Raw genomic sequence first — 8,633 nt, forward strand, 5'->3', positions numbered from 1 at the left:
AAAGGACAGTCTCTTCAACAAATGGTGTTGGGAAAATTGGACAGCCACATGCAGAAGAATGAAACTGGGCCATTTCCTTACACCATACACAAAAATAGACTCAAAATGAATGAAAGACCTAAATGTGAGACAGGAACCCATCAATATTCTAGAGGAGAACACAGGCAGCAACCTCCTTGACCTCGGTCACAGCAACTTCTTGCTAGACACGTCTCCAGAGGTAAAGGAAACAAAGGCAAAACTGAACTACTGGGACTTCATCAAGATAAAATATTTTATGCACAGCAAAGGAAATAGTCAACAAAACCAAAAGACAAATGACAGAATGGGAGAAGATATTCGCAAATGACACATCAGAATAAGGACTAGTATCCAAAATCTATAAAGAACTTATCAAACTCAACACCCAAGAACAAATAATCTAGTCAAGAAATGGGCAGAAGACATGAACAGATATTACCCACAAATAAGACATACAAATGACCAACAGACACATGAGAAAACGCTCACCCTCACTCGGCTAGGAAAATACGAATCAAAACTACAATGAGATACCACCTCACACCAGTCAGAATGGCTGAAATGAACAAGTCAGGAAACAACAGATGTTGGTGAGGATGCAGAGAAAGGGGAACCCTCTTACACTGTTGGTGGGAATGCAAGCTGGTGCAGCCACTCTGGAAAACAGTATGGAGGTTCCTCAAAAAATTGAAAATAGAGCTACCCTATGACCCAGCAATTGTAGTATAAGTATTTACCCCAAAGATATAAATGTAGTGATCTGAAGGGGTACCTGCACCCCAATGTTTATAGCAGCAATGTCCACAATAGCCAAATTATGGAAAGAGCCCAGGTGTCCATCGACAGATGAATGGATAAAAAAGCAGTGGTGTGTGTATATATATATATATATAACAACACACACACACAATGGAATACTACTCAGCCATCAAAAAAATGAAATTTTGCCATTTGCAATGATGTGGATGGAACTAGAGGGTATTATGCTAAGTGAAATAAGTCAATCAGAGAAAGACAATGATCATATGATCTCACTCATATGTGGAATTTAAGAATCAAAACAGAGGATCATAGGGGAAGAGAGGGAAAAAAAAACAAGACGAAATCAGAGAGAGACAAACCATAAGACTCTTTTTTTTTTTTTTAAGATTTTATTTATTTATTTAATTGACAGAGAGAGAGACACACAGCGAGAGAGGGAACACAAGCAGGGGGAGTGGGAGAGGGAGAAGCAGGCTTCCTGCCGAGCAGGGAACCCGATGTGGGGCTCGATCCCAGGACCCTGGGATCATGACCTGAGCCGAAGGCAGTCGCTTAACCAACTGAGCCACCCAGGCGCCCAACCATAAGAGACTCTTAATCATAGGAAACAAACTGAGGGTTGCTGGAGGGGAGGGGGCGGGGGGATGGGGCAGCTGGGTAATGGACATTAAGGAGGGCACCTGATGTAATGAGCATTGGGTATTATATAGGACTGATGAATCACTGACCTCTACCTCTGAAACTAATAATACATTATATGTTAATAATTGAATTTAAATTAAAAAAAAAATTTTAAAGAGCTCTTTGGAATGGAAAATAAAGACACTTTTTAGAGAATGAAAAGACAAACCAGGAACTGGGTAAAAATGTTACAAAGCATATATCTGACAAAGAACTTGTATCCAGTGAATATATAGAGAATTATCAAAACTCAACAATAAAACAACCAAATACCAAATGCGGAAGAGATTTAAACACTTTGTCAAAGAACATATATGGTTGACAAAGAAGCACATGAAAATATGTTCAACTCACTAGTCAGTAAGGAAATGCAAATCAAAATCACGAAATACCACTACATCCTACTAGAATAGCTAATGTCACAAAACCAACAATGCCAAGTGCTGGAAAGGATGTAGAGCAACTTAAACTTTCAGACACTGATGGGAATGTGAAATGGTAGAGCTACTTTGAGAAACAGTATAGCAGTTTTTGAGAATGTTAAACACATACTTACCACATATGCCAGCAATCCGACTGTAAGTATTCACTCTCAAGAAATGAAAACACAAAAAAATGCATACAAATGTTTATGGCAGCTTTATTTGTAATCACCCAAAACTGGAAGTAACCTAATCAATGTCCCTTCAACTGGGGAATGGATAAACCAAATGGCGGTATATCCATACAATGGATTATGACTCAGAAATAAGGAACTATTGATAAACCCAACAACATGAATGAATCTCAGATGTATTATGCCTAGTGAAGGAAGCCAGTCTCAAAAGGCTAAATACCATACAATTCCACTTACCTGACATTCTCCAAAGGATAAAACTATAGGGACGAATAATAAATCAGGGTTTCCAGGAGTTAGGTGTAGGGAGGTTTTTACTATAAAGTAACAGGAATGGACACCTGGCTGGCTCAGTCAGTTGAACATCCAACTCTTGATTTTGGCTCAGGTCCCGATCTCGGAGTTGTGGGATCGAACCCAGTATCAGGCCCCACGCTCAATGAGGAGTCTGCTTCTCTCCCTCTCCCTCTTCCTCTCCCCCAGCTGATGCTCTCTCTCCCTAAAATAAATAAATAAATCTTCAAAAAAAATAAATAAAAATAAACTAGCAGGAATAAATTTGGTGGTGGAGTGCAGGGAATAATGGAACTGTTCTGTACCTTGATTGTGTTGTTTACACAACTCTGCGTTTGTCAAAGCTTATAGAAGTGTACACCAAAAGGAATTTTATTCTATGTAAATTATGAATAAAATTTAAAAACCTATAGGCATAAAATAAGCCTACATGTTGTATGATTCTTTTCATATCACATTCACACTAAAGCAAAACTTATAGGGACAGAAAACAGATCAGTGGTTCCCAGAATCTGAAGGTGGAGGTAAGGGTTGACTACAAAGGGGCCCTAGTGTTTTGGGGGTGAAATAACTATTCCATATCTTGATTTTAATAGTTTACTACTGTATATATTTGTCCAAAGTGACAGAACTTACACTATAAAGGATGAACTTTATTGTATGTACATTAAACTTAATTTTTAAAAAAATTAGTATGGAGTTAAGATGGCAGAGTAGTAGGGGGACCTGGAGTTTGCCTTGTCCTTTGAACACAGCTAGATCAACATCCAACCATTTTGAACAACTAGGAATACAATCTGAGGATTAAGAAAACAATCTGCACTGTTGGAGGGAGAGAACATGGCAGATGAGGGGGCCAGAGCCCTGAATTGGGGGAGAGGAAAGCCGTGCCACAATGGGGAGGGAACCCTTTTCATGGAGCAAAGTCAGGGAGAGGGAGAAAGTGGAAGAGAGCACAGTGGGTAGGGATCGTACATTAAGTTGTGGTGAGGAGCTCCCCTGGGTCTCACTGGGAGAGATCGCTCCCCTTCCTGGAGTGCATTTGGAAAAGGGTATTTTACTTCTGCAAGGACAAAGGGACAGACAGGAGCCATTGAGCAGTGCTCAACAGCAGGGTCAGAGGTGTGCACAGAGGGCAGAAAACCTCCTAACAACTTTTTGCTGTGAGCCACAATAGGCTTAAACCTGTGTGCACAGAGCGGCTGCTTGTGTGCAGCAGAACTGAACAGAGAGCAGAGACGGGCAGACTGCAGATAACCTGGCCACTGCTCTTCCCTGTCTGCCACAATAGATTCAAGCCTCTGTATGACTGCTTTTCTCTGACAGAACAGAGTAGGGGACAGAGTCACACACAGTTGCCGATAACCTGGTTCCAGCTGTTTACTGAGTGCTAAAATCAACTCTAGCCTCTGCTCGCACACTGTATGACTGCTTTTCGGGGACAGAATGGTGCTGGGCATACCTCAAGACTCTCCTCCGAGGGAGGGGAGTGGGCCCACACATTACCAGGCCCTTTAAAACTTGGAGTTTTGAGTCCCAGCCACCCGCCAGAGATAAAATACTGGAGATCTGTACTGCCAGGTGCACCAATGGCCAGGAACAGACTGGTTAAGGCTCATGGAACTGATGAAAGCCCAGGACACAGGAGATTGTTGGCTTTTCTGAGAGGGCCTCCTGAACAACAGTAGCTGGGAGTTCCCCTCCCCAGGAACGAGGACCATATTCATCCTCCTCCACCACCCTTCCCTCCCCACCACCCACCAGAACAGTCCAACTTCAGCGAGAAACAAGCGCATCTAGTGGAGACCGGAGTCCCCTACACTAAACCCTACTCTCCTGCACCTGGCAGGGGCATCTTTACAGGGGCAAGTCAGGTTGTGGGCCAGCCCAGCAGGATGCTCCCTCAAAAGACCAACATAGGTCCCTGCATATATCAAGTCTACTGATGAAAGAATGCTCTAAAACATCAGCTTCTGATGAAAATAGGACCAGATTTGCTTTCTTTTTTAATTTTTTTACTTTTTTACTTTTCTATTTCTTATTTTTATCTTTTATATTTTTTTCCTTTTTTATTCTTTTTGCTTTATCTTTTTTTGGTATGAGGCTTATAATTTTTTGTTCATTTGTTGCTTTGTTTCCTTATTTTTCGAATCAGGCTTATTTTTTTCTTTCTTCTTTCCTTATTCTTTCTTCTTTTTCTTTCTTATTCGTTGGAGTCAGGCTTATAGTTTCTTGTTTGCATTTTTGTTCCTTTTCCCTTTCTCTTGTCTTGGATCAGGCTTTATTTTTCTTCTTTCTTCTTATTTTTTTTTTAAGATTTTTATTTATTTGACAGAGAGAGACACAGCGAGAGAGGGAACACAAGCAGGGGGAGTGAGAGAGGGAGAAGCAGGCTCCCCCCTGAGCAGGGAGCCCGATGTGGGGCTCAATCCCAGGACCCCGGGATCATGACCTGAGCCGAAGGCAGATGCTTAACGACTGAGCCACACAGGCGCCCCTCCTTTTTTTTTTTTTTTTTACTTTACATTCTTGACAAAAAAAATCAAAGCACAACTAGTTAAAGATCCAAACACTCCCCACTACAAACAAGGAGGAACTCTGCAGAGGACAGGCCAGTGGGAAAGAGCCGTCAAAACACAGCAGACTGTACAGCAGACTGTACAAAACATACACCAGAAACACTTCTGAAGTTTTTGTTGTTGATCTTGTTATTATTTTCATTGTTTTTCTTCTTCTTCTTTCTTCCTTTCTTTTCTGGACAAAATGACAAGATGGAGAAATTCACCCCAAAAGAAAGAACAGGAGGCAGTACTCACCGCCAGGGATTTAAGGATATAATTAAGATATCTGAACTAGAATTTAAAACCACGATTATAAAGATACTAGCTGCGCTTGAAAAAAGCATAGAAGATACCAGACAATCCCTTACTGTAGAGATAGAAGAAATAAAATCTAGTCAGGCTGAAATTAAAAATGCTATTACTGAGATGCAGTCCCAAGTGGATCCCATAAAAGTGATGAACAAAACAGAAGAATCAGTGATATAGAAGACAAAATGATGGAAAATAAGGAAATTGAAAAGAGAAAGAAAACTATTAGATCACGAAAGGAGACTTCGAGAACTCAGTGATTCCATTAAGTGAAATAATACCCAGATAATAGGGATCCCAGAAGATGAGGAGCAGGAGAAAGGGGCAGAATATTTATCTGAACAAATTATAGCTGAGAACTTCCATAATCTGGGGAAGGAAACAGGCATTCAAGTCAAGGGCACAAGGGCATAGAGAAACATGAACATTAACAGACATTACCCACAAAGACATACAAATGGCCAACAGACACATGAAAAAAACACTCACCATCACTCAGCACCAGGGAAATACAAATCAAAACTACAATGAGATACCACCTCACACCAGTCAGAATGGCTAAAATGAACAAGTCAGGAAACGACAGATGTTGGTAAGGATGCGGAGAAAGAGGAACCCTCTTACACTGTTGGTGGGAATGCAAGCTGGTGCAGCCACTCTGGAAAACAGTGTGGACGTTCCTCAAAAAGTTGAAAATAGAGCTACCCTATGACCCAGCAATTGCAGTATAAGTATTTATACTTATACTGTAAAGATACAAATGTAGTGATCTGAAGGGGCACCTGCACCCCAATGTTTATAGCAGCAATGTCCACAATAGCCAAATTATGGGAAGAGCCCAGGTGTCCATCAACAGATGAATGGATAAAGACGTGGTGTGTGTGTGTGTGTGTGTGTGTGTGTGTATGATGGAATACTACTCAGCCATCAGAAAAATGAAATCTTGCCATTTGCAACAACATGGATGGAACTAGAGGGTATTATGCTAAGTGAAATAAGTCAGTCAGAGAAAGACAAATACCATATGGTTTCACTTTTATATGTGGAATTTAAGAAACCAAACAAATCAACATAGAGGAAGGGAAGGAAAAATAAAAGATGAAAACAGAGAGGGAGGCAAACCATAAGAAACTCTTAACTACAGGAAACAAACAGGGTTGATGGATGGGGGGGATGGGGTAATTGGGTGATGGGCATTAAAGACGGCACTTGAAGTAATGAGCACTGGGTGTTATATGCAACTGATGAATCAGTGAATTCTACCTCTGAAACTAATAATACAGTATATGTTGATTAAATTGAATTTAAATTAAAAACATTTTTAAATGAGGGTGTGGCTCCTGGGTGGTGCAGTAGTTTTGAGTGTCCAACTCTTGGTTTCAGCTCAGGTTGAGATCTCTCAATCTCATGACCCTGAGATCGAAACCCCTGTTGGGCTCCCTGCTCAGCGCAGAGTCTGCTTAAGATCTCTCTCCCTCCCCTTCTGTCCCTTCCCCCACCCCCCACTCACGTGCTGTCTCTCTGAAATAAATAAATAAATCTCTTTTTAAAATGAGGGGAAAGACTCAAGAAACACCTTTTTTAAAAAGTTGTGATGGGACGCCTGGGTGGCTCAGTCGGTCAGGTGCCCCACTCTTGGTTTCAGCTTGGGTCATGATCTTGGGGTCATGAGATGGAGCCCCATAGTCAGGTGCCACACTCATTGGGGAGTCTGCTTAAAATTCTCTCCCTCTCCCTCTCCCTCTGCCCCTCCCCCTGGCTCATCTAAAATAAAGAAATCTTTAAAAAAAAATAATAAAATGTTGTGGTATGTTGTAGAGAATCTGGAGTCCCACATTCTTATTTTGACATGACTACTTCAGTTCTTCTGTTTAAGCCAAATTATGTTCCCATGCTTTACATTAAGTTCCATGCCCAACATGGGGCTTGAATTCACCAAGAGAACAAGCTGCATATTCTACTGAGCCAGGCAGGTTCCCCTCCCATACTCTTTCTTACTCAAGATACCTCTTATGTCTAGTAGTTCACCAGTATCTCTTAGGAGCACTAGAAAACATTTTAAATGTTCAACTATGAAATGCCATATAAGCTGTAAAATGGACTTACCTATCTTAGTATCCAATTTTTCATTATAACATCATTTACCCACCAGGAGAGTTTGATAAGATAGTGTGAAATAAGTTGGACCCCATCTAAAGGGACCTGAAGTGGAATTTTAGCAAGACCCTGTTTTTTTTAAAAACTAAAACCAGAATATATTTAAAGGGCTTGATAATAGAGGCTGGCACAGAGTAGGTGCTTAATCAATGTTAAGGAGACAGTACAATGCAGAGGAAAGAACCTGCACACAGCTTTTATCACATCTGGGTTTCAATCCTGGTACCAACATTTAATATGTTTTGGGTATGTCCTAACAGCTTCCTGAACCTGTTTATCTTTCATATGGGGAGACTAATCCCTTACTGGCAGAGCTGTATTGAGGGTTAATGGAGCTAACAGGTTTTCAGGGTTTGGTATAATTTGTGCTCAAGTAGTACTTCATTCTCTTCTTTGGCTGCCCCAGAATGCAGGAGTGGGCTGCACTTCCCTGCCAATCAGCCTGCAGCCAACTGCTCCAGTCCATCATGTAGTTTTGCTCTTAGAATTTGAATAGGTAAATTAGGGGGTGACAGCATGAGGCAAGGCTAAGATGCAGCTATGGGTCCAAAGATGATGTGGAAGTTTGGGGTAGGGGGAAAAGACTGAAGTGATCTAACAGCCACTCCCCTCAAATATGTTCAGTTTCAGGTAGATTGCTGGGACAGAGGTCATGTGCACAACCCAAACAAACCTGGGTAAAGTAAGAAGATTGTGTTCCTGCTGCCATCTACTCCAGTCCCTTCCTGAGGGCCCCTTGACACTATCTTTGTCTGATGGGGTAGCCCCCCGCCCAGGGTGGCTAACTATATTTTAATGGAGTATAATGACATCAGCCAATGCACCTCCAATATAGCAACTCCCTTGAGGATGCAGGCTGTGAATAAATGGTACCATAACCCTTTTGAATCACAGAATTCAAACACTGGTGCTGGATGGGAAGTGGTCATGGAAGGGTGGGGCCCAGCCAGAGTGCCTCAGTTCAAGGGATCCTCCAACCCAGTGTGCCTAGAAATGCCCCAAGGTATGGTTTGCCCCTAACACATCTAGCCACCCTACCAACAGGCACCTTGTTTTCCTTTCATGCAAACAAGGTGGCACTTACCACACTTCAGCACCCAGCCAGGCTTATGTTCTCTTCTTCCCTCTATCCCAGCCCCAGACCCCTCCAGAGACAAGGCTCATCACTGTTCCCCCTACCATCACTGCCACCCAGGTGAGGATCTGCAGACTTGGTGGAAGATGCATAGCCT

This window comes from Halichoerus grypus, chromosome X (assembly GCF_964656455.1).
Source record: "Halichoerus grypus chromosome X, mHalGry1.hap1.1, whole genome shotgun sequence".
NCBI lineage: Eukaryota > Metazoa > Chordata > Mammalia > Carnivora > Phocidae > Halichoerus > Halichoerus grypus.